The 27,474-nt window shown below is 40.5% G+C and overlaps 1 protein-coding gene across 1 annotated transcript in view; it reads left to right on the top strand.

Moving 5' to 3' along the window:
- The first annotated feature begins 10,647 nt into the window (after positions 1-10,647).
- Positions 10,648-27,474, top strand: part of FRY (FRY microtubule binding protein) — a 206,952-nt gene continuing 190,125 nt past the window's right edge. Inside the window, exon 1 of the mRNA XM_042867645.1 lies at positions 10,648-10,768. The gene's annotated coding sequence lies outside the window, so the exon portion shown is untranslated. The remainder of the gene's footprint in view (positions 10,769-27,474) is intronic.

Here is a 27,474-nt window from a genome sequence, read left to right on the forward strand (position 1 = left end):
TGGTAGGGTTTTGCATAAACTTTTAACCAAAGCACCAGTGGCTCTTATGTAAGAATACACGAATATGCAGTGCAGTGCTAAGATAGGGTGCACAAGCCTAAACCAAAAAGCTGCAAAATGCCAAGCTTGTAACATGGTATGTATTTGGCCAGGCTGCATGTATTACGGTAGTAATTTAAAATTATCACAGAGATAAATGACTGTATGTCATAGAACTCAGTAAGACAGGTGGAAACCTTGTGCCTGTGTCCTTAGCCTCTCATTTTATCTTAAAAAATAGCTGTTAGTTTAATCTTTGAATCTTTTTCAGTAACAATCCAGTAAGGTGTCCTAGGCCATCTTGAGTTTAAGAACAGTGCATGTAAGTGTCCTGAGAAAGTTAAAAGGCACACTATGTCAAACAGGATAAAAATCTGCCTGCTGTGGCCAAAGGTTTTTATCTCTGATGCAAAGTAAAAGAAAGTTATTTTCTGGGATAAACACTGTAGACCTTCTGGAGCAAAGAACTCAAGGCATCATAACTTTATAAACAGTTTTGCTTAATAAATATGTCATTTATTTTTGTAAGCATTATGATTGAAGTCAGTGAACTAACAATGAGTTCAAAATACAGCCCAGCTGCCATGTAGCAAGCTTCTCATAAATTCCTTTCAGGCAGGTCCAGTAGCAGGAGCTATTTTTCATTATTAAGTAGTTCCATTAAAGTAGATAAAATATATACATTTGGCTTGCATGCAAGAATGTTGAAGTTATTAGTTGTGTTTTTTCTGCTCACAAGTTGAATGCAATTATTCAAGAAAAAAATGGACTGATGTGAAGTAATCTTCATAAAAATACTGTTTGATTAATTTTAGGTATGTTTGTTTTCACTGTTTTAATGCATTAACTTTGCAAACAAACTTATTATAAAGGCCCCATTAAAGCAAACTCCTCTTTGTGTTCCCTAGAGCATGTTATAATCAGGTTACGACCATGTATTTACAGCTTAAAAAAATGAGTGCATACATACGGTGTGTATCTCAAAATCTTCTTGGGACACGGCTTACTGAGGAGATACTGGTGGTGCACGGACAGTTGGACCAGATGATCTTGGAGGACTTTTCCAACCTCGGTGATTCTGTGATCTTCCTTTTCCGATTAATTGCTTCTAAACTAGGATGTTCTAAGTAGGAGTTAATGCTATGCTTGAACACCTCCAGGGTTGATGACTCCACCACCTCCCTGGGCAGTCCACAGCAATGCCTGAGCACTCTTTCAGAAAAGCAGTATTTCCTAATATCCAGCCTAAATCTCCCCTGGCGCAGCTTGAAGCCATTCCCTTTAGTTCTATCACCAGTTACATGAGAGAAGAGGCCGACCCCCAGCTCACTGCAACCTCCCTTCACGTAGTTGTAGAGAGCAATAAGGTCTCCCCTGAGCCTCCTCTTCTCCAGGCTGAACATTCCCAGCTCCTTCAGCCGCTCCTCATAAGCCCTGTGCTCCAGACCCCTCACCAGCTTTGTTGCCCTTCTTTGAACCTGCTCCAGAGCCTCAATGTCTTTCTTGCAGTGAGGGGCCCAAAACTGGACACAGTACTGGAGGTGTGGCCTCATCAGAGCTGAGTACTGGGCAGAAGAAGCACGAGTGCTGGGTGCTGTACGTGGGATGGGGAAGCCCTGGCTCAACGTACAGGCTGGGAGGTGAAGGGCTGGAGAGCAGCCGTGCCGAAAGGGATCTGGGTGTTCTGGTTAGTGGCAAATCGAGTCAGCGGTGCACCCTGGTAGACGGAAGGGCCAACCATAGCCTGGTGAGTCAGGCCCAGCACTGCTGAGTGAGGGAAGCGGTTGTCCTGCTCTGCTCTGTGCTGTGCGATCTCACCTCCAGCATGGAGTTCAGCTTTCTTACGTCGTGGCACCGAAGGACATAAAGCTATTAGAGTCCAACGGAGGGGTGCAAAGATGGGGAAGTGTCTGAGTGCACGGTGTGTGAGGAGCAGCTGAGGCCCCTGTTGTGCTCAGCACAGAGCAGGGCAGGCTGAGGGGAGGCCTGATGGCGGCTGCAGCTCCTCACAGGGAGCGGAGGGGCAGCGCTGAGCTCTGCTCTGTGTGACAGCGACAGGGAACGGCATGGAGCTGCGTCAGGGGAGGGCGGCTGGGGGTGAGGGAAAGGGTCTGCGCCAGAGGGTGGTGGGCATGGAACAGCCTACCCAGGGCTGTGGGCACGGCCTTGAGGTGCTGGAGCTTGGGTTTGGGTGGTCCTTTGTGGAGCTGATGGTTAGACTCGATGATCCTTGTGGGTCCATTCCAACTCAGGATATTGTGTGATTCTGTGATCAAGAGCTTTGCTTAGTATTAATGCTTTCGAGAAAAGGATGTTGGTGCAGATATATGTTCATTTGGTTTTGTTAGCCTAAGTTTTGAATAAAGTGTTCTCTGCTTAATTCTGAAGCAGTTGGCTGGCAGTGTGATTAACAGTGGTTTATTGTTTATTGAAGAAAGCAATATTGATAGCTGGTATAAAGGCGTCCTTAGTGGTGCTTTCTGAATTGTTTAGTTTTCCTAAATGAAGTCATCTTTTAAAGAATTTTGCAACTGAAGGGTTTTGTTTTGTTTTGTTTTGTTTTTAATTTACCCTATTGTTTTGTCCATCTTCATGATTCTTGTTCAGAATTTGTTTTGGAGATTGTCACACACACAACAGCTAGCAAGTGTATTAAAGTTATTATTCAGGGCATTACTATTACCAGATTTGGGCATCCTGAGTTTGGTTTTGTATTTTTTGGTGGATAATGTTTAGAAACTTTGGCTCTAATAGCTCAAAATTTTCAGCTAGCATTAGGATTGGCATTCATTTTTGGCGGGCAAATGAAGTCATCTCTATTCTATGATATTAGCCCTCATTTGTCAGGTTACGGCTGTTGAGGTGTTCATTCTGTATCACTTAATTTACTGGTAGGAAAGAAGATAAGTAAATGGTTTCAGGAGCACAAAATGTTACCAGCAGACTGCCTTTGCTAATAGTAATGTGAGCGTACAGTCAGTTGGCAAGATGAACATTTTGTCACAAATTGCATAAATGTTATTAAAAATCCACTTGATCTTACATATGTTTGGTAAGAGGCATTTTGTCAAATTGGGCTCTCGGGATTGTATAGTAAAACATCAGAGAGTAGTGCCTAACTACTACCGAGGGCATTGGTACGTTTATCAGTCTGTTGCAGAATGTCAGCGATGCGTCTCAGACTCTTCGTGTAGTACATGCATTTAGACCCAGAAAGATCTCTTTTCTACACAAAGGAGTATAGTAATCAGAAAAGGCTCCTGTATAGAAGAAACCTGTACGATAACAGTTGAAGCATCAATAAGAACTAATACTGGCTGTCTTTCACAGCATGAGAACAGGATGTGAATGTGTGGTGTGCATTAGGCAGAAATGCTCAACTTGCCTTTTGGAGCTGTTTGCACCAGTTGGGAGCTGCATGCTGCTCCAGTCTGGTCAAGCAAACCCAAAGGAATCTTTCCTTGCTGGATATGGACAAGTGACAGAGCTCTGCTCTTCCTAGCACCTGTACTAAATGTCTTTCCTGTGCTGCACAGTGATAATTGATTTAAAGTCAGTGGAGATACCCTGTTAGAGTAATGTGCTCTGCAGGCTGAGCAGAGTGCATCCCTGCTGCGTGGGATGTAGAAATTGAACATGAGCAGTGTTGTTTGTTACAGGTGTAAGTGGGCTCAACTAAGTTTATCACCACCATGGTACTTAGTCTGTTCTGAACAGGAGCGGGAAGGGAGACATTCTCAAAATGGGAGGAACAGGATGTGGGGAGCATTAAATAAAATCATTTCTACAGCAGTGTAGTGTATGGCCAAATACCTTTTCATTCAGTTGGTTTCATTCACAACTGGTTTCCTCAGTTCTCTCACAGAATATTTATTTATACATCTCCAAAATGATCTGTCATAGAGTCGTCATGATTCAAAAAGACTTCCAGGATCATCCAGTCTAGCTGTCCACCTACCACCGATACTTCTCCACTAAATCATAGAATCATAGAATGATAGAATGGCCTGGGTTGAAAAAGACCACAGTGATCATCTAGTTTCAACCCCCTGCTATGTGCAGGGTCACCAACCAGCAGACCAGGCTGCCCAGAGTCACATCCAGCCTGGCCTTGAATGCCTCCAGGGATGGGGAATTCTCAACCTCTCTGGACAACCTGTTCCAGTGCGTCACCACCCTCTGTGTGGAAAAACAACTTCCTGATACCTAACCTAAACCTCCCCTGTCTCAGTTTAAAACCATTCCCCCTTGTTCTACCACTGTTCACTCTTGTACACAACTGTTCCCTTTCTGTATATATGCTCCCTTCAAGTATTGGAAAGCTGCACTGAGGTTTGAAAGGTCTAAATCATGTCTGTTAGAACAAAATCTAAATGTTTCTTGAACACCTCCAGGAACAGTGCCTGACCACTCATTTGGAGAAGAAGTTTTTTGCTGCGGTCCAACCTGAATCTCCTCTGGTGCAACTTGAAGCCGTTCCCTCTCGTCCTATTGCTGTTACATGGGATAAGAGGCCGACCCCCATCTCACCACACCCTCCTTTCAGCAGTTGTGGAGTGCGATCAAGTCTCCCCTGAACCTCCTCCAGCTGAATAATCCCGTCTCCCTCAGCTGCTCCCCAGCAGACTTGTGCACCACACAGCTTCATTGCCCTTCTCTGGACACGCTCCAGGGCCTCGATGTCTTTCTTGTAGTGAGGGGCCCAAAACTGAAAGTGGTGTTCAAGGTGCAGCCTCACTAGTGCTGAGTACAGGGCAGTACTATTTTTTGATACAAGCCAGGATTCTGTTGGCCTTCTTGGACTCCTGGGCACATTGCTGGCTGATGGTTGATGCTCAGCTGAACAACACCCCCGTATCCTTTTCTTCTGTACAGTCTTCTGGCCACTCTGCCCCAAGGCCAAGCCTGTAGCCTTGCCTAGGGTTGTGGCCAAAGTGCAGAACCTGGTCTTGTTGAATTTCATCCCACTGGCCTCAGCCCAGTGATCCAGCCTGTCTGGATCTCTCTGTAGGGCCTTCCTACCCTCAAGCAGATAGACTCATCCTCCCAACTTGGTATCATGTGCAGACATACTGAGGATGCCCTCATCCAGGCCATCAGTAAGGATACTGAACAGGACCGGCCCCAGTACCAACCGTGGGGAACAGCACATGTGACTGATTGCCAGCTGGATTTAACCACCATTCACCACCACTCCCTGGACTGGTCATCCAGCCAGTTCTTTACCCCGCAGAGTGTTGCCAGCTTGTTTCAGGAAAGGACTGTGGAAAACAGTGTAAAAGGCTTATACTTCCATCCACTTTAAACAGCATAAACTTAGAAAATGAAATTAATTCTATTCCTGAAATTCAGTCAGTAGTGATTTTATTGTTCATGTTCACATTTTTCAGTTTATCTTCTCAACTAGAAGATCCTGATAGTGAAACTTCCTCCCTAACTACTGAAAGACCCAGCTGTTATCCCAGTAATTTTTTAACAAGGCATTTTGATAAGTTGAAATCATTTTGGTATTCAGTGGGAGGGGCAGATGGGTGGCATTGCAGCAAACTATTTACATGATTCTCTGCAGGAAATAACCTGTTCTCTGCATAAATTATTTCTCCCAATAATCATTATCATATTATGATCTTAGAACTAATTACAACTTTGGGTGTGAAATATTTTATCTGCCTTTGATTCTTCTGTGTTGCTTTTCACCTTCCTTTTTTTTTTTTTTAAACCAAGTTCCATTTCTCACATGGAAAGGCAGTGTTTTCCTTCGTACCCAACAGTTCCTGCGTCTTTTTCTCTTTTCCCTTGCTTGGAGTTGCAGAACACACGTGGGGCAGTTGCTGTTTGGAGCCCCACCCGTGGGGTTGCTAGGCAGAGGAGCTCCTTGCGTAAGGAACCTGTGAGCCAGCGGCCAAGTTCTAGAGAAAGCCACTTCCAACTGTTTGGAAGCAGAGCTTTCAAACATGGGGGGAAGAGAGGAAGGGAGGGCGGGGGGATGGTAATTTTGTCTTGAAATAATGAAACAAAGAAAATGTTTGCCTGAAGTATAAATGAAGAATAAGTAAATAAATAAAACCTGAAAATACCTGACAAAATGATGAGTGCTAACAGAGATAATAATGTCATGAATTGCAAAGACTCGATTGCTTTTCTTCCTTTCTGAGGTTTGTGGATGTGGCTCCAGTTGGGGTCTACCTCAGGCTTGAGCCTTGTTGTGACCTTGAATGAACTGCACAGATTTTTTTGGGATAATTTTGCTTTTGTTCTGTGCAGGAGATGTTGCTATTCCGGGTCAGACTGCCTTCTCCATCCCCGCTAACGTTACAGTATTGATTATCCAAAGAAGTGTGCTTGTTAGCATTTGAAATTCAGTAGTAATGCTTTCTGATGAACGGTACTACAAATTGCCTTGACTAAAGCACAGGCATGTCAGCATGTTCTGGAGGGTGTTGTAATTAGCACCATTTTGATGCTGACAATCACAAAAACGTTAGGAGAGCCCCAGGGTGGTTCTCCCACCCTGACCTCCCCTGAGGAGCAGCCCTCAGCACCCCGATGTCCTCCAGGGCCCCTTCCCCTCCCCAGCCCCGCCGCCTCCCCCTCCTCCTCCCTCTGCCGCCCCGATGCAGCGCACATCTGCCGCTGCAGAGCCTGAGCCGGCTTTGGGACGCAGCTGCAGGGCTTTCTGAGCTGAGGGCCTCTGCCACTGGAAATTGCACCATCTGGCCGCTCACCAGAAGGCAGTGTGCAGGGGTTATATTTAGATCACCTTGTCTTTGGCATCTGGACTTTCATTTATCTGCTCGTTCCGTGGGATGTGGCTTGAGTGCTGTCTTTTGTGGATGCTGTTCTCCACAACGTGTCTATTGTTAAGTTCTCGGTTCCATGAGAGCAGTTCTTCCTGCAGAGCTGTCGTTTGTATTGGTGGGAGCTGCACGTGAGATGCTCTTCAGTATTAGTGTTTGTTAGAAATTCCAGACAAAAAGGGCTGGTAAAAAAAACAAACAAACATTTTGCCCATCTAGTTGGATAAATTCTGGCCATCTGCAGAGATGGGCTAATACATGGCAGGTCCAGCAACACTAAGCATTATGTTAGTAAGTGAATTTATGCTGTGTGTTTCAAATTTTTACACCCCAACAGACTGTTGTCTATTATTATTTCAATTTTTATTCTTTCTGTGTTTGTTTTTGCATAAATGTCTCTGTGAAAAACAAGTGACAATTCTGAGAACACAAGGTAACGTGCTGCAGGAAGGCCAATAGAGGGTGCTGAAGGGATGCAGCTGCTACCTTCACTAGTTTACTTTTTGAAGAATAGCATCTATTTTGACAAACCTCCTTGGTTTGGGATGTCTTATTTACAGCTGTAAACTCGGTGCACTTTTTTTGTGAACTTAAGACCATAATTTTCAATAAACTTTTGAATATTATTTTTTCATATAAGATTTATTTGAGAAATAACCTTAAAAGAGAAAGAGTTGCAAGAGTTACAAGTGAAAATACTGCTTTTTCAGGAAAAAAAAGTTGGGCACAGTGTAAGTGCTAGTGATCTCTTTTGACCTGACACATCCAGCCGGCTGGATGTGGCTCTGGGCAGCCTGGTCTGGTGCTTGCTGACCCTGCACATAGCAAGGGGTTGAAACTAGATGATGATTGTGGTCCTTTTCAACCCAGGCCATTCTATGATTCCGTGACATACACACGTTGTATTGCATACATGAGACTGATGTAACAAAGCACTGAGCTAAGAAAGTCATAGTTTCATGGAGAAAATATCTGTGTGGGAGTAACAGATCTACCAAGAAAAGCATTGAGAAGGATGAGTAGAAAACAAACTTGTGCAACGCACTGCATTTAAACTCGATATATCCATGCTGTACTCTATTTTGTGGTTTGCTTATTTTTCTGTTGATCCTGGTCCAAGGTCTGGTTTTTGCACTGGTTGTGGAGAAGCTGTGCTCTCTGTGTGTGGGATTAACTAGCTATATGTGTGCACACGGTTGTATCCTCTGGCTGGAGACTGCTTGATTCAGCTTGCCCATGTTCTTTGAAGTAAAATGTCCATGAGAGTCAGGACATACAGCAATTGTCTGAGAGTCTGTTATGGAAAGCACTCCGTTCCTTTCTTCCGGACCTTCCAGATCCTTCTTCTCCTCCCAGTAAGTTTAGAATAATGGCTTCAGGCTACAAGGGATCGGAAAGTGCAGTGTGCTACATGGGTATGCAGCAAGAGGTGGTTGCTTTTAATGAGAGGCATAGTCTTTCAGTATTACACAGATGACAGATTAAATCCAGGGTTGCATTGATGATGATGATCCAAATGATACCATTCCATATTATTAGGATTTTGTTTGGTTGGCTTAAAAGTCAATAACTTATTTTTGTCAAAAAATCTAACACATTTCTTACAGCATCTCACAGACGCGAATGAAATTCTCAGCAGGGAGGTGAGGAACTGAAGTAGTTGCAGGGACCTGTCAGATCTAGTCTGTCAGTTTTTATTTTCAAAACTAAAACTGCATTCAGGCATTGGGACCTTACCTTCAAAATGCAACTGCAGTGCAGCATACACAAAGATAGCTCAGTATGCAGACAGTTTGATGGCGCAGATCTGAGCCGTCGCTGTTCCATCTCAGTGACTTTTGAGTCTAATGCCACAGTTTGATACTTCTCTTAATGTTCAGGAAACTTGAATTCTTAAGTGTAAATGTGGAACAAGAGAATTATCTGGACTTAAGGCACTGTTTCTTAAACTGCGGGTACAACTACACTTATGTTTTTATGGAAGATAGTTGCAGAGGGCTATCTAAAAGGGAAAAAGAAATAAAAAATGTTTAAGCCCTTTAATAATACATAGTGAAACAGTGAGGTGGTTTCTGCTGTTACAGGAGGGGTGAGGAGAGGAGACAGGTTTGTAAAACAGCACCTAGTGAGGTAACAAATGGGAGACAATATCCTGCTAATATTGAATCTTTTGATTAAACGCACAGTCAGACATTTCTGTTGGCTGAACAGGTAATAATGTTTGCATTGTACTGTCTTATTTACTGCCGTGGATAGTTAGATTGAGATTCAGGAGGCTGATATGACAGCATGGTGATTGTCTGGAAGGTTGTGGATCTCCATCCTTGGAGGTGCTTTGACAGATGTTGTGGTTAGATGAGGGCCTGAGCAGCTGCAGCTGGTACAGAACTAGCCCAGCGTGGAGTAAGAGGCTGTCAGAGAACCAGTGGAGGTTCATCCCATCTGTCCCATCCCGTCAGCCTGGGAATGGACTGATGTATGCAGATTGTTAGTTCACTCACACGTGCCATGGGCTTCTGGGGTATTTTCCTCAAAATACAAATACTTCAACAGTGAAGCTTTTTGGCTTCTGTGCACCTGGCTGTCAGAACCAAGTAAGGTACCTTACACCACAGATTTAAGTAGTATTTAAACTATCTCTGTAGCAGTGAAATTCAGGTTGGGTTTGTTAACTCAGCTCTGTGGGTATCTCAGTATGACCATGATGGGACTGCTCTCCAAAGCAGCAGCCGCAGATATGCTGTCAGCAGTTCTAAACACAGACATGATGCAGGTCGCAGTCTCTGGCTGCCTTTGTGTATGTTGGGATCTGCTGAAACCTCTCCCTTTCCCTTTTCCCTTTTCCCTTTTCCCTTTTCCCTTTTCCCTTTTCCCTTTTCCCTTTCCCCTTCCCTTTCCATCACTGCCTTTTGTAACAGCAGTAAGTCTGAGAAAAACACGTTGAAAGAGGTGTGCCTTAATAGAATGAGTGTGGTGCTTGGGGAAGCACAGTGGAGGCAACTTCATGCTCCTTTGTTACCACATCCAGAGACTCCAGGACTTAACCTTGCAGTCCTAAGGCAATCTCTATGTAGGGATTTTGGGGTATGAGATTTCTACCAGTCCAGGTGGGGAAAAGTTACATTAGCTTCGTGCTGCTTCCATGTAGCATGAAAGCAAATGTATGTAGCCTGTGTCAAGGAGTGGTTATGGGTGAATAACTTCTGTTCCTGATTCTGAAGCTGATATGAGACTGTATTAAAACAGGAATCTACTTCTACTGTTAGGCTATAAATGCAAGGTCCCCATTGGATAGCTATAGTTGCACCAAATAAAAATATCATCTGTTTGTTCACATAGGGACCTTCCAGTTATAGCCAAATAGTAAAAGTGGATTCCTACTCTTAACATTTTTCTTTTTCAGAGGCCCCAATCTGTTTACCTCTGTCAAAGGAATTACAGTGTAACTCTGTTTCTCCTGCTACTGGTGGTTTCTGACCAGAAACCTACAAGAAAAAAGAATGCCATCGTCAGTGGTGAAGACGGGTTGTAGGAAAGACAATAAAATATTTCCACTTGTTTTATCTCTGTATACAACAGGATGGAGGAAAGTATGCAATAATCCTTTTAACAGCGTGCATTATGAAATGTTTAGTAGGTAAATACAATTTTCAAGGTTATATTTTAAGACTTGGCTTTTGTTTAATCTGAACTGGAAGCAGTGATGTATCCTGTTGTCCAGGTGACTGGAGTTAAAAATCACTGTTTTTTTTTTACTAGGTAGTTGTGATGGCACATGATGCAAAACAGTGATCTTCAGGAAGCAAGCAAGAGATCAGCCATACTGCTTGCAATTAACCCATCTCATCCTGAACTAGGAAACTATGAAAATTACATTGAAAAGTTAAAACACTAAGAGGGATCACTACTGGAAACTCTTGCTTTGGGGAAAGGTAAGACCCTAAGTATCGAGGCTTCCTGAATGTACAAGAGATTTGGTTACCAAGAATGAATATTATAGTGAAGTCTATTGTTTTATGAATGCATTTGTTTACTGAGTAAAAGTGACAACTATTATCCATTTTTAAGTAAATATTTTAAAGTATATATATGCATAGGCAAAAAATATAAAGCATTAGGCATATTAAGATTTGGAAGCTTGTATATATTTTTCCTACTGAAAAGGATTGCATGCATGATTTTAACTATTTGGCAATGACAGGTTTGGGTGATTATTCTTATGACCTTTAAACACGAACTACAAAACTATATTAGGACTCATTAAGACTATCCCATGTAACATGAGATTATGCAAAATACTTTATTGCAACCATTTATGAACTCTTCTTCATGACATCAGTGGAAGTTGGCAGACCATGACCAGGAGCTGAAGAAACTTGTGTTTGTTAATTAATCTGATACAGTGCAGGTGTTCAGGTAAAACCTTCCTGGGGCTGAAAGTCCTTACAGAAAACAGTTGGATGTATTTGGTTTTCTGATACTACTGGAAATAGATGAACAAGCATTTTGCACACAGCCTTAGTCACATCTGAAATATGTGCAATTGCTACTGTGCATTTATATCTCAGGGAAAAATAGCAATAAGAGAAGAAATTCATCAGCTTCCTTCCCTTAAAACAAAACATTTTTTCCTACTAAAAAGTTCGGATAAGTTTTAACCTGTCATTATTAAACTCTTCTTAGTCCTTCTGTCATACAAAAAACAAGATTTATTGGAGTCAGTTAATTTGCCCTGTAATTAACACAGTTAATCACATTGTTAGCAGTATATCTCTTGAAGTACTAGCTTCCTTAGTGCTCCCAATTCTATTCCACTGAAGAATTATTTTCTTTTGCTTTCAAAGAGCAGTACTGTAAAGGCTCTTGGCAGGGCTACAGGTTTCTCAGTCTGAGTAGATATTTTTATGTTCTTTGCAGATTGCTTAAAAGCAGATTTTTCTATTTTGGCTTTTCTGGATTTTTAGATGATAGTTTTAAGTACATTGGGACAACTGTAGTATCATTTATTATTCAGTATGGCCTTTTTGAGACAGTGCGGATAAAAAGGAGCAGAAGGATATATTTGTGCTTTGGAGTACAGAGATCTGAACATTTGTGATATTTGTTCTAGTCCTCCATGGGCATTATGAAGATGGGAATTTTCCTTGCCTACATATGAGATGTTCTGTGCAGGAGGTTGCAGACCTGCATGCTGGCAAGAGATGGACTGAATGTGTAGGTTCATTGTGAACTTGTGGTCAGGCTCTAAGTCACATCTCAGCAGCAGCAGTCTGTGTGTTTTCAACCTGGTGCGCATTGTAATGTGCTGAAATCCATGTGTCAGTCACTGGAGGGCATGAAGGAGATGCCTAAGCCATAAAAATAAGTCACAAGAGGAACCAGTGTTGTGTTCACAAGATTGAGCATGTATCATTGTGCCATATGAGCCAGGATGAAATGCATGACTCTGGTCTGAAAATTTACAATTCTATCTATTTACAGTCTCAGCTGGGAAATGAACACTGTCTCCTAAACTACCTTTTGACTGTAGTTCTGGGAGCAAATGTGTTCCAGTTAGGCAAACTCAAAAAGACTAGTTTTGATAATTTCTGGACTATTTTACCTGCTTTACTTTGTCTTGAAATGACCGATTGTTCTAATGCTTCTCCTTGACATAGCAGTTAAAGAAGATAAAACCTTACAGCAGTTAAACTAACAGATTCTGGGTGAAAACTATCTCATGGCAGCAGGCTTCCCACACCAGTGAGTACAAATTTGACATATCAGCAGGCATCCTGTAAATATTGAATTCATAGTTGATGTTAGGCAGAACTGTAGATTGGTTTGGATTGGAAGGGACATTTAAGATCACATAGTTCCAACCCCCTGCTATAGGCAGGGACACTTCCCTCTAGACCAGGTTGCTCACAGCCCCATCCAGCCTGGCCTTAAATGCTTCACAGAATCACAGAATGGCCAGGGTTGGTAGGGACCTCAAGGATCATGAATCTCCAACCCCCCTGCCACATGCAGGGCCACCAACCTCCCCATTTAATACTAGACCAGGCTGCTCAGGGCCCCATCCAATGTGGCCTTGAACATCTCCAGGGACAGGGCTTCCAAGAAGGGGGCATCCACAACCTCACTGGGCAACCTGTTCCAGTCTCTCACCACTCTCACAGTAAAGAATTTCTTCCTGCTATCTAGTCTAATGCATGAACATGCACACCTATGCTTGGGCCTTTGTTTCCTGAAAGGGAGGTGAGACCAACTGACAATATATGCTCTTGTGAAATCTGTATTTTATGATTTAGAGAAAACTCAATGAGTGGAAGGAATTACTTAGTTCCATTTAAATGTTTTAAATGTTTTTGTTTTTTTAATTACACAGGTGGCACATTAGAAAAATTAGTAGTACTGAAGTCTGACAAATGTTGATGTTATCCTTCCAAATGTTCTTGCAGGTTTTCGGTAATGACGTTGCTGGCATCAGCAAGTGAATGCTAGGGGTGATTTTATCTGTTGCTGCTAATAAACACGATTACCTTATTTCCTCTTACGTACTTGAATGCTTCATTAGAAAATTCTGCTCTGTGATTTATTTGGTCTGATAATATTTTTAAGAGTATAGTTGTCCAGCTTTAGATCGAACTCAATTCTGTGCCTTCAGCTTTTGGAAGAATGAACACAGTCTACTGAGACCCTCCAGGATATGTGACAAGCTATCTGGCAGTACTCCAGGAATGCAATTAAATGTACTTAATTATGTTCTTTGTTTACTTGCTTAAAATCATACAAGGTAAAGACTTCACAGGACATACAAGCTCAACATTTTTATTTTAGTGCTTGGACTTAACTTCTGAAGTTTGAGAAATTCTATCATTTCTTCACTCATTTAATTGTGAAAACTCTTATTTTTTGCTTAAGTTCCGGTAGTAAACATTGGTTTATTGAGTGTAAAATGAAAGTGCAGATCTTCTAGATTCAGGAGGTTGTTCTTAGTCTCTCTTTTTTGGAGAGACTTTAAATATGTTGCAGCCTGGCTGCATGGAGGAATCCAGTTCTGTAATTACCAAAGTCTTTGTGTATATCCAAGGATTCTGGTACTTCAATATGCAGCTCAAAAGCTGGTGGATGACGTATTTAAACAGGGTTGGACTGATGCAGGAAAATAAATGAAAGTTAGGTGCCCAAAAATTGAGATGAAGCATAGAAGCATAGAGTGATGCATAGAGCAGTAGGGTTTTTGTTTTTACTTTTTTTTTTTTTTTATAAATTTTTTATTCTAAAGAAGAGCTAAAAAAAAAGTTTGTTTTTGCTATTTTTAGAATTTCCTGCTGGTTGCATAAAAATCACTGAACTCAAAAGGTCAAACCACCACTGTTTAATATCTTCCAAACAGTCATTTTAAATTAATGCAGAGAGCCAAGTGAGGACTGACACTTGGAATTTGGGGGAGGCAATATAATTTTTTTCTTAATTAAAAATATTAGTGTTCTGGGAAACAGATCAACATCATTTATCATGTTGAAGCCAGCAGTGTTGATATTGACTTGAATAAGGTAAGTAACATTTTTAGGGCTGGTATTCCCTATTTAATATTGCCTAATTACTCTTAATAGATAATAGTTGATGAAACAACTTCTGTTGATACTAAAACCAGAAGAATTCTTCAGAATCTTTGTAGCTATAAATGCCTGGAAAATGAGTTTTTAACTTCCTTGTTTTTTTTTTCCTTGGGTTCCTTAAAAAGAGGAGGGGAAAAAAAAAGGAAAAAAAAAATGGAGGGAGACATGCATCTGACATTAAAGAAAATATTTGTGTGTGTTTAGGAAAAGCGTGTAAGGTATCACAAAGTAGGCAACAATTCTTATTGCTACAGCAGATAATTTTTAAAAATAGCACAAGATGAAGAACGAAATCGCAGTAAGTGTGCCCTTAATTCCAAAGTAAATATTTTACCAAATAGATTGTTGATAGAAGGAACACAATGTACAAGGAACAGGATGTGATACATACCCAGTTCAGCATTTTAAGCACACTTCAAACTTCCTGGCTTTTACCTTGCTTATATTCAGATAAAACTTAAATGGTTCAACTCAGTGCTCTTTTGCTTGACTTTAAGTGGTTAGCAGTTTCCCTGTGTACATGAGTGATTTGCGGGCCTTTTTAAAAAATAAGCAATTTTTTTTTATTTCACTAGTTCATCCTTAGAGTAGAATAAGGGAAAGACTTTCTCCTTTCCCCCTATAGAGAAATGAGCTAAAAAGTGAGAAGATAAAGAAATACTATTTTTTTTTCCTCAGTGCTGATGTGCTATTTTGAGATATATGCTGACCTACTTTCTGTGTTTCCAGAGAGAGAGTGAAAAAATCTAGTGAAGGTTGCACAAAGGTTTGGATTTCTTTCAGTGGATTTTTGTCCAGCCATTAATGTTAAATGTGCACTGGGCCTTATGTTGGCTAATGTGGGTGTTGATCTATGCTAGCAAATCAAGATTGCCAGTTTGGTACAATTTCAACAGTAATAGCAGTGGAGATCTAAATACCTGTCTTTTGAAGGTTTGATAGGAAGACTTCATTCTATTTGAGCAGTTATTCAGTGTTACATAAGATATAAAGTTTTCAGTTCCTAATTTGGAATTAACTTGATACCTATGTAAAAGCAGGCGGATTTACTTCAAAGATCACTTTATTGTAATTTTTCCAGTTTATTAATCATTGTCTTAGAAGCTATACAATAAAACTCATTTGAGTTATTGACTTTATGCATCTCTTTATTGATAAGGCTGACCATGGTTGCCATTCCCAGTTAAAATGGTGACGCATACAGCTCAGGAATTGTGTGAGCAAATTATGAGAAAACAAATAATGAGAGATGAAGACCTGGTCCTGTTCTCTGCTTGTCTTTGTATGTATCACACCTGTATAAGAAGACTGTTGATATGTACAGCTGTAGTTCTACTGGGAGAGGCCTCAAAATACCATGAATGACAGGTCTTGTACTTGCACTGTTCATCTTCTGGAAGATTTTATGAGTTAGTTAAGCTAACTTGCGGATATGGCATATGTATATTTCTAGGACAGTAGATCTGATACTTTAAAAAAAAAATATTTACACTGTGTGACATAAAGACTATATACAGTATTTTGCAAACATCTGGCTTACAAATCATTTTTATGTCGTATTTGAGGTAGGTTTTATCTCTCTGTGAGAGTTATGTTAAGGAGTGTATAGATTAAAAGCTTACAGTACAATTTTTTAGCATTTGGGTGATACAAGATTTTCACTGAAGTACCTCTTTGCAGTGCTGCTGCTTACCAGTTGTCTGAAGTTGGTGGGGTATTAGTAAATAATGAAGAAGTTGAAGTACTATTATGGCATGAGTCAGGTGAATTCATAGAGTGGATTGGATTGGAAGGGTCCTTAAAGCCCATCCAGCTTCAACCCCCTGCCCTGGACAGGGACACTTCCTAATAGGTTGCCCGGGGCCCCATCCAACTGTCCATGAACACTCGCAGGGATGGGGCATCCGCAGCTTCTATGGACAGCCTGTGTCAGTTCCTCACTACTCTTATTGTGAAGGATTTATTCATAATTTCTAATCGAAACCTACCCTAATGAGGACTACCCAAAGCCACCTTTTCTCCAGACTGAACAGCCACAGCTCTCTCAGCCTGTCTTCACAGGAAAGGTGCTCCAGCTTTCTATTCATCCTCATGGCCCCCTCTGGACCTACTCCAACAGCTCCTTGCCTGCCTTGTGCTGATTTCCTAGAGTTGAATGCAGTACTACAAGTGAGGCCTCATGAGAATGGAGCAGAGGGAGACAATCCTTTCCCTTGCCCTGCTAGCCACCCCTCTTTTGGTGTAGCCCAGGACACGGCCTTCTGGGCTGAACACACATCCATCAGGACCCTCAAGTCCTTATACTCAGAACTGGTCTCAGTGCACTCATCACACAGTCTGTACTCATGCTTGGGATTGTAGGAGCTTGCCCTTGGCCTTGTTGAACTTCATGAGGTTTGTGCAGGTCCACATTTCCAGCCTGTCCAGGTCCCTCTGTATAGCATCCGTTCATTTCAGGGCGTACTGTACCACATTCCTTGGTGTTGTTGGCAAACTTGCTGATATTACTAAGAGATTAGATAGCACTGGTCCCAGTACCAACCTCTGGGGAATGCCACTCGTCAACAATCTCCTCCTGGACATGGAACCATTGACACAATTCTGTCAGTGCCACTGTTCAGCCATTTCCTTATCCATCAAGTGGTTCATCTGTCAATTGTCCACTTAAGTACTACAGCAAAACAAGTTTTTAATGCTGCTGCATGGAAGATAATAGGAGCACACATTGTAGGGTTTCAAATACAAAATTCTTTGTTCTAGTAACATGAAGGAAAGCCAAGGACCATTCTATACTGCTTGCTCAACTTTGCTGGCAGTATGGTGCTGTAGCTTAGAAGCAGTACTTGGATATATAGAAATCAGATTCTAGAGGAAAAGGGAGAAAACTTTCTACCTCTGCACATTATAGTGGTAATGCAGGTCTTAATGTACTGGATAAGGGCTATGGATTTCCATTCAACAGTGAGATATAAATACAGACTAGAGGTGAAGGAGACCTATGAAATTTTACAAGGTCTGGATGAAAAAAAATCTTTATACTGTAAGGCCTAAAGTACTTAGTCATTTAAATGTATTGAACAAAAGTCTGCAAAGTAAATTTATCATCAGATTTAAATGCTTTTCTTAAAAGACAGTCTGAAAGCAAGGAATTTCAGCTTTCTAAATAAAAGGGTAGCATATACTGCTGGGAGACTGAAGGTGAGCTAGCTCTATCCAAAACCAAAATTCCTCACAGAGAATACAGACACAGCAAAAGATGAGTTGTAGGATCTCTGAGGTAGAATATTCCTGTCAATATTGGCTGGGGTTGTTGAGCCTGGAGAACACTCTGGAGAGACATCATTGCTGCCTTTCAGTATTTAAAGGGGGGTTTTAAGAAAGGTGGAGAAAGATTTTTTACAAGGACTTGTAATGGTAGAACAAGGTATAACAGTTTTAAACCAAAAGAGGGGAGATTGAGATTAGGTATAAGGAAGAAATCCTTCACTCTGAGGATGATGAAGGCACTGGAATAGAGAAACTGTGTATGGCCCATTCTTGGAAATATTCAAAAGCAGTAAGGTTGGAACTAGGTGATCTTTAAGGTCCCTTGCAACCCAAGCCATTCTATGATCATGACGCAGGAACTCTCAGAAGTTAATGATAGTTTCACTATTCAATAGAGTTAGCAGAGAGACAGAGATTTCTCCATGATGTAATTATTGAGTGTCCTGCTCACGTTTCAGCTCTAAAATGGTAACTGGGGAAAATTGTTTCTGTCCATTGACTGTACAAGAATACTAAGCTCTCAGGATGAAGTTGGCTGTGTAATTTAATTTCAGGAGATCTCCAGTACTTTCCAAAAGCCTAGATTTAGCTAGCAGGAAAAATTATAGTTGTATACAGCTGGTCCAGCTGTCCCTCACTTACATTTACCTTTATTTTTTATGTTCTTTTGCTGTATTCTGTTCAATACAAGCAAATGCATCCTGCTCTTCACGCTTGAGAAACATGTCTGGGTATCTCATTTCTGTTGAAAGGAGATTGGAACTTCCCCTATTTCTTCCTATGCTTTCAATCTGTGTAGAGATGAAGAGGAAATTGGGCTATTTAGGACCTTCTAGATTCCTTCCTCCCCAAAATATTTATTACATTTGCACTTTATGCTGAAAGATCTGTTTCCCTGATATTCTGCCACTTCGAATCAGGACTCAGAAGAAAAACCCCAAATAAATCTTTCCACTTAAGAAAGACAAAAATTATATATCCAGTGTTCTGAAGCACCATGACTAAGTCTGAGTGCCACTATCACGCTTCTCACTTCCACAGCTGAAAGCTGTTCAGATGTAGTTGCTTTATCAGCTACATTTATAGTGCTGACTTGACAGTAGTGTAAATACAAAAAATGTAAGAGTGATAATTCCTAGCACAAATTGATGGGAGGATTTATCTTACTGAAATATGCATTCCCAAAAATAATTAGCTCCTATAGTATTATCACTTTCTCTTGAATATTTGTATTACTATAGAAGCATTTAGGAATGTGTTTCTCATCTGTGCCTCTCTGGAGAACTTGACTTTCCCAGAGATAAGCCAAATTACGATATTCTATACTGTCACAGGCATTAATTCTTCAAATTCTCTTGAAACTACTTTTAAATGTCCAAAACCAGTTTGTCCAAGTTACAAGAGCATACAACAACAGGGCTGTACATTCTGTACTTGAGGAGTTCTGAATGGAGGTTAATGTCAGTATTGTCATTCTAAGTCCCAAAGGCTTTCAGTCACCTACAGCATACCTGTGAAACTTACTTTTTCTCAGTATTTTGCCACTCTTCTTAATTTGGAAGATAAAAAACTTGGATCTGAACTTGCAAGAGGCAGAAGGAACTAGTGTTCATGCCTCTTCCAGGACTGTGGAATGAATTACGGGAAGAATTCACTCAGTTTCTCTCTATGCTTTGGGAGTGATGCAGGATTTATCTACCTTGGCAAGGATTTTTCTCTCTAGCTAAGCTCTAAATTGACTTTATGTGAAATAAATTCCCCAGCCTTGAAACCCTGGACAGAGATAACAGTGAAAGTAAGGAGTAGAAGGGAGTTTCTTGGAGAGCTGAGGTAGGTGTTGATGAGTGCTCGCAGTCAGTGGGCAAACAGGTGTCTTTTTGTGCTTGCTCCACTGAGTGTCTTGAAGGTAACCCTGCAGTAACCTAGTTTAACATTAACACTGTGTTTTTCCCACTTGTTTTCACCCTTGTTACTGGATAGAATAAGGTTGTGTAACCTCACTTTAAAACTGATCAGCTGTGCAGCGTATGCTCAGGAAAGTAACTTTTCTGTTCTTCTCTTGCAAGCGAACTTTATTTTCTGATTCATTGCATACACAGGATTTAAAAAATAAAACGTTGTTTATGTGCTCTGCCAGCACAGCTGTGTGCAGGGATACACAGCAACAATCCCAAAAGGAGCAACTGTTAAACATATGATCTTCTTTGTCTTTTTGCCTGTACTGTACAGGTTGCAATGCGAATGCAGCTACTCTCTTCTGCTAATTCTGTTTTGAAACACATCTGCTGTTATTCTTGCAAAATATTGTCAAACGAGACTAAATTGTAGTTAGCTCAGGCCAGTACATAGCCGTAAAGAATCGCATCAACATTTTTAAATGTTTCTCTAGCTCATTCTTTTTTTTGCTGATGTTAATCATAGCTGTGGCCACTTAGCATCCTAATCTGAACAATCATAGAAAAACTGAACAATCAGTATGAATCTGTCTGGTTTATTAGTCACATCTGTAAAAATGCACAGACTCATTTCCTTATATCTAACATTGGTATGCAGACTTGGACAGCTGTGTCAGAGTTGTGGCAGCATAATACAGCATAATTTTGTGCCCAGTCACATTCAGGAAAAATGTTTCAGTCATGATTTGGATGTCATCTCATCATCTAGGTGATGGTTTGAAAGCCAGAAAGAAATAATTGATAAAATTGGAAGCTTTGATTGATGTTGTCTAAAAAGGTTGTGCTTTTTCATTGATTAGGTGCCGATGCATTTTCATGAAACAAAGCGGAGGAAAGAGAACCCTGACATTTCTCTGAATTCAAGTCAGTCTGCACAGGAAGTTCTATTCCCCTTTCGTACTCTGAGTTTTATTTTTTCTAGTTTCTCAGTCTTCAAGCACTTGGAGGCTTTCATTTATCATTGAAACCCAGGGGTGGCTGCCAGGCAGTGCTGCTGCTCGAGACAGGGCTGAGCAGCGGTTGCTTGCCGTTGGCCACCATTTCCTGTGGTTGGAGGTGACCATATTTCCTCCTATTTTTTGCACTTCTCCCATGTACTGGCTGTCATCTTAGAGTATGGGGCGGGAAAAAAAACACAGAAAAAAAACACAGAAAATGTACATTTACTGTTTAGGTAGTTCCCTGTGTTGCTTTCTGCCTTTTACTCTTTTCATGACAGGAGGAGCTCCACAGTGCTCCTACATCCATGTTACGAATTTGCATAGAGACTTTCCCTCAGCTCCTCTCATTTTGTGTATATGATAACACTGCAGAAAGGAGGCAGGGGAAGAGGTCAGTTGCAGGTAGGGATACATTGGACTTCTGAAGGAAATGATGTCGCATTTCAGTTCCTGCAGAGGGATTTTAGAAACCTAAGGATTTTCTTTTTTGCAATGTGGAATTCAGATTTGGCTAAGCAGGAGTCACACAGTTGTCTAACTCAAGTGCATTTTAGAGAGGTGACAGAATTCTGTTTAAAGACTTTAAAATGTTTATTTATTTCTGTAGGCAGAAAAATGCTTATTATGGAAAAAAAGAGTCTTACTGCTTTGCACAGTCAGATAAGTGGATCTCACTAAAAGTGCCCAAATGCAAAATAAGTATTTGCAGTGAAATTGCAGAAGTTAATTACTGTACAACTAATTGTGCAAATCAATCCTATAGGTCTACTGGAGTAGATATTTACTGATAAACTAGAGTACAGAGGGAGGGATTTGCTTGTCTGATTTTGCTGTTGTACATGAGCTAGAAGTATTCCTTCTGGCAATGTGACTTTGCCCTAAGCATGTATCTTGCTTTCAGTGAGGAAGTTTTAGGTGATAGAGCTGCTGTTTGATGCTCTTGCCAGCAGAATATGGCTCTAAATATTCAAATTTTGCAAAAGTCACAGATTTTTAGCTGGCTGCCCATTGTGGCCCAGGAAGCTTTTGCAAGCTGGATTTAGCTGGAGCTTCTGCTTTTGGTATTCACACATGAGAATGTAAGTGGACAAGAAGTGGCAAGCTGCAACTCATTCTTGTCCAGGGAAGTTAGCTACTGATTTCACATAGAAATCAGAGTCACAAAACTGCAAGGGTTGGAAGGGACCTCAAGAGATCATTGAGTCCAACCCCCTGCTAAATCAGGTCCTCTGCAGTAGTTTGCACAGGTAGGTGTTCAGCTGGGTCTTGAATATCTCCTTAGACTCCACAACCTCTCCAGGCAGCCCATTCCAGTGCTCCATCATTCTTGTCGATGGAACTTCCTATGCTCAAGCTTTAGGCCACTACTCCTTGTGCTAATACTGTGCCCCACCAAGAAGAGCCTGGCCCCATCTATTTGCCTCCCACCTTCCTTTAGATGCAGAGATAAATAAGACTGTCAACCCTTTCGGAGGCTGAGTTTCATTCTGTAGTTGTGGAGAAGAACTTGGCTTTGTGGCACATTGCTTAATTTACAAAGGTTCTGCCACTCACAAGGGAAATGAAAAGACTGGGGCCACACCCAAGTTCTCTCTTTAATCTTTATTTGTAAATGTAAATTCCTGATATTTGGACATGGCTCATGCTCGTGATTTCTGAGTACTTGAGATTATTTCCTTGTTTCTGAAGCTTGCTGCTATGATTCTTTGACACCTGCAGTACTGCGCTTGTTTAGCATCAGTGCTTAAGAGTTGCTTAGAACAAAATATTGAGAGTGGGAATATAGGTTCATAAACATATTGGAGATACGGTCTGGATGAAGTATGAAGTGTTCATTAAGCTGATCTCAGCTGGTCTTTTTACAGATCTTATAATAATCTCTAGTAAAATTTTAATATATTTTAATATATTGATGGTGCTCACTTTTACCAAATTATGATGACTACTTTAAGTTATTGATTTCATCTGTACAGTAGCAGATTCTTCTTTTCCACTATTCTTATAGCCTGTAAATTTCTTCCATAATTGTAACAGTTTTCTTTTATGCTGAGGATGGTATGCTTAGATAGTTTTACAGTTGTTAACATTTATGTAAATTCTCTTTGGTCTTAACTGGAACAAATTAGAACTGAATCTCACCTGAATGGGAAATTGTTATCCAGATAAATGTAATAAATGTAACACTAATATACACAATATACATACAACGTATTAATACACGTATTGAACTTTCAGGTATGGCCTAGTGCATGTACAGAATGCATCTTTTTGGGAAATGTCTCTGTGTATTTTCTGAAAGGGAAAACTAACATGTGGGCTACACTTGGCTGCTTAAACCACTGCACTTCTGAAAATAAGTTGATGTGCATGTGGAGGATCTGAAGAACAGTTTGTCCCAACATGAAAGTACAGATGAAGCTGAAGCCAGTAGGAGTCTGGAGAGTTGTGCTTTCTAGCAGTGATTTCTGGAACACAATCCCACAAGACCTGACATGGTTCAACCCTACTTTTTTCTTGGAGTTGGCTTGGGTGTCATGGGGGATCATTCCAGCCTTCATTTGGAATTTGTATGGTGCTGGAGGGAAAGTAATCTGGATTCCTAAGATTTGGGTACATGAATTTCACCTAGATCCAAACTGAAGTAGAAGTTGAATGGTCTGAAGCTCATTCTTAGTGGATGGACAATTTTGTTTCATGATGTGGAGTCAGAAGCAGTCTTGAGGTTTAGAACTGGAAACAACTGTTGAAGAGTTAAATGTTCTTACTGGATTAAAGGCTGGTAATAGTTGTTATCTTGATAAAACACTCACCAGGTATCAGCCTGGGGTTTCAAGTTTGTCCTTTTTGTAACATACAGTGTGTGAAGTCCTAGTTGATAACTAGCAAGGATGTATGAAAGCAAAGTGAGAATACATTATTTACAGTTTGGTATTATACAAAGGTGTGGTGGGTGGGAAAAGACCCCAAGTTAAACATTTACAGGGATAGAGGACTACACGGCAGAATTTTCTTTCTGTATTTTCAACCTGGTACTTCAGAGTGTTTTCTGATCATTGTTCCTGCTGGGTTTTTTTCTTCTTCTTTTTTTCTTTTTTCTTGCTTTACAGGAAAGATTTGAAACCTGATTAAGATCTGTTCCATTTTATTACATACCCTCATATTACAGCCTTTACTGAAGGATAAGATGCATTGTAGCCCTCTTCTTCCTTTCTTCATAGAATCATGGAATCATAGAATGGTCTGGGTCAAAAAGAACCACAAAGATCACCTAATTTCAACCCCCTGCTATGTGCAAGGTCGCCAACCAGCAGACCAGGCTGCCCAGAGCCACATCCAGCCTGGCCTTCAATGCCTCCAAGGATGGGGCATCCACAACCTCCTTGGGCAACTTCTTTGTTATTAAAATTTCATGAAATAACAGCAGTGCAGAGCGCTGATCAAGAGACTATTTCTGCTTCACATCTTCCTCACCTATCTGTATTTCATCTCATCCAGCCATGAATAGCATGCAGTGTTGAATTCCAACACCAAAATTTTTACAAGTCTTTACAATTTTTTACAAGTAATAATATATATATTATTAATAATCCATATATATTTGACTCTCCACGAGAAGCAGAATTTTCATCATCCGTTATGAGCTGGATTTTCCAAATCTCTAGGATTATTCTGGACAGTGACCTCACTTAACAGCAGGGATAGAGTAGGCCCTTTGGAATTGAGGGAAATTTTCATTAAAAGTATCTTTTCTAAAAGGTTCCAACTATTCTGACTTTTTTGTTGTTGTCTGTATCTTTAGTGCTCATTTACAAAACATGAACTGGATTGTCATTATTTCTCAGATGGGTGCTAACAAAATCTAGGTGAAGCACTGAGTACTCATAAATGGTCTTAAGTAGGAAATTGTCTCTGAAATCTGTAGCCTTCATATTTCTGGCCTGCTTGTAGTATTCCCTTTCTACACAGAATGCAACAGGAAAAACCAAGACAACTGACCTGTTTTGTGCAGGACTTGTGCTGTACCCTACTAGGTAAAATTTCTCTTTGGTACTCTGATGCAATTGCATCTAGAGCATAGGCCTACTATAACAGATTGAAGTGCAATAAGAGCAAGAGTGATTTTGTAATTGAGTGTTACAGCCGTGCAGATTCTGGGAAGTTCCACCCTCAGCCTTTGATCTCTGGAAAATACCAAGCCCCTGGGCTGTCACTCAGCACAGCAACGTGTCCTGACTGTGCTGAGGCCATCTGCAGGGATCCATCCATCTCTGCCAGTTCAGTTCCTAAGCTGTTCCTGTTTATAGTGTTGCCTGCCAGAAAATTCCCTCTTCCAGGGTTTGCTCTGCTTTTCAGTTGGAGAAGGATCAACTTTCAAGTCCTCGTGAAAATGAGGCTGTAACAGCTATCATGTAATGGGAACATCAGTGTGAAGTGAAATTATTGTGTCTGTTAGCATCCTAATTGTTCTGCTTGTGAAAGGCTGTGGCATGAGTCAGCTTCCCATGTTAATATGGGAAGCATGCGTTATGGATGAAGCATCAGGGGACTAATACTATCTCAGAACCAAATTACAGGATTAACTACAGATTTTGTTTATTATTAGTAAACAACATGCTTATCTTCTTTCAGTTGAAAGAAAATGCAATTGAAACGCTAGGCCAAAGCTCTTGTCAATATTAATCTATTAAAATCACTATAACAGCATAGAAGGCAAATCTGGAAAAGCTGCGTTCTCTTCTTCATATTTTGTCGGAGTGTATTTTAGGTAAGCAAGGAATTGTCTGGGCTTAATGCTTATTTTTGTTTTCTGCAACTCTAATTGAATATCAGTTTATCACAAATTAAAGCAGTAAATGTCATGCTGCAGTGCACAGTCTGACTAGCATCTCATACTCTCATTTACTTGCTCTAGGGTCAGATGTAGCCTGGCAACTAAGTGCTAATTACGCTGTTCTATGAGTCATGCGCTCGCTACAAGGGTAGAAATTAATATGAATCTAAAATTATCTCTTTGGTGTCTTTGAGAGTACAACCATGTTAACCTCTTCCCCTTAAAAACCCTTCTGACTTGAGAGAGTGTATTTGGAAGCTAAGACTTGTTACCAAATCTAGGCTTTTTCTATATAGCAGCATTAGGCTGTGGGATAAGTTGGTTAATTCAAGCAGAGAATCTCTCAGAAGTTCATATCCTATGCATTTAGACAGCCAGGTTATTCCAGAAAATTAAACAAGTCACCTTTGAGTAACAGCTGGAGGGCTTGAACAGCTCTATGTGATCTTCACTTTTTGACTGCCTGTTTGTAATTCTTGCATGTTTTAACTTTCTTGTTTGAAAAGCAAAACAAAAGAGATTGAAGATTTCATAGCAAAGATACACTCACAGACTGTTCTGCCATGGATAGGGGATGAGACAGGTGATAAGTGCTTTTGCAGAAGAAAAAGAAAAGGAAAAGGTTTTCTGAATGGATTTCTAGTGCTAAGCAGTCTTTTTTGGTCAAGCAGATGCTCAAGAAGCTTCAACTTGATTGGTATCAACTTGATTTCTTCAGACATTTCTGACACCTGTAAAACCCATGCAAATGCAGTAAGTAGCTCGTGTATTGCTTTTGTAACCTTAGTTTTGCAGATTTTAATCAGGCATTATATGACAGTCACTAGAGGAAATGACTTGCACGACTCAGGCCTTGTGTTGTTATTCTTTGTGGCAGTGTAGCTAAAAATAAAGAAAACAGTAACTTTAGATTTGTTCTGTGGTTTTTTGTACAGCCTCAAAAAAGCGGGTGCTGAAGTGACAAGGAAGGAGACTCCATGGTCTACAGTAAAGTGGAAGTTTGGGACTTCATTTACTTTTATTGAGTTGGGCTGGTTTAAATTGTAGTAAAACTCAGGTCTTCTTCTCTTGCCATAGCAGGTCTTCCAACATGCGTGCCTCATCCTTCCTTGACAGGATTTATGTACCATTCTAACTTCGTACGTAGAGCATGGTGGAGAGATGCATGAATAAAAAAGTACACTGATGTGGATGTTGCTTTACTGCACCAGATGGGAACTGATTGTGGTGGCAGTTTTTCTTCCACAGTACAGATTTTCAGAGCCAGTGTATGCTGGCTGACATATTGAGAACACTTTAGGAAACCTTTTCTTTTTTCTACTGTTGATGAGCAAGAATATTTCCCACAGCCTAAGATAGAAATGACAGCTCTAATATAGTCATAATTATAGATGGATTACTGCACGTGAAATATAACTAGATTTTCTGCTATAGTGTTAATCCAAAGGGTAACGATAATTTATCCTGTGAGGAAACTTACTTTTCCATGACCTAGACTGTGCTAATTCTGTAGCCTTAAATCTGTGCAGAGTGTAGTCCAAACACAAATCAATTATCAAACACCACTTTTTGTAGGCTTTCATTTACCAAATTTTAATGAAAAGAAATAATCATAGAAACTACAGAGTGTAAAATTGGGTATTATGCTGTAAGCAAGAGATGTGATGTTCTGATTTTGCCTCCAGACATAATGGATAAACCTAATGATCACTGGTTCAGCCATTAAACTGGGCTTTTTTTTTATCATCATTCTATGCTTTCAAAATTGTAAGAAAATTCTGAATTACGTAGAACCTACTGGAGGTGCACAAACCTAAAAGTGTATCCAAATTACAAAATCCTGTGCCTTGTTTCTCATGTGAGTTCTTCCACGATTTGGTACCAAACTTGATGCAGTGATTATTTATTTACTTTTCAGAGTCTCTTGTGAAATCTCTTGTTTAAGCCTTTGATGGGATAAATAAATAGTCCTCTTTATCTTCTGTGCTCAAGCAACTGTAGTAGATTAGTAATACTTTTTTTTTTTTTCCCCATAGA

The sequence above is a fragment of the Lagopus leucura genome, unplaced genomic scaffold (assembly GCF_019238085.1).
Source record: "Lagopus leucura isolate 7727_CA_CO unplaced genomic scaffold, USGS_WTPT01 Super-Scaffold_100001, whole genome shotgun sequence".
NCBI lineage: Eukaryota > Metazoa > Chordata > Aves > Galliformes > Phasianidae > Lagopus > Lagopus leucura.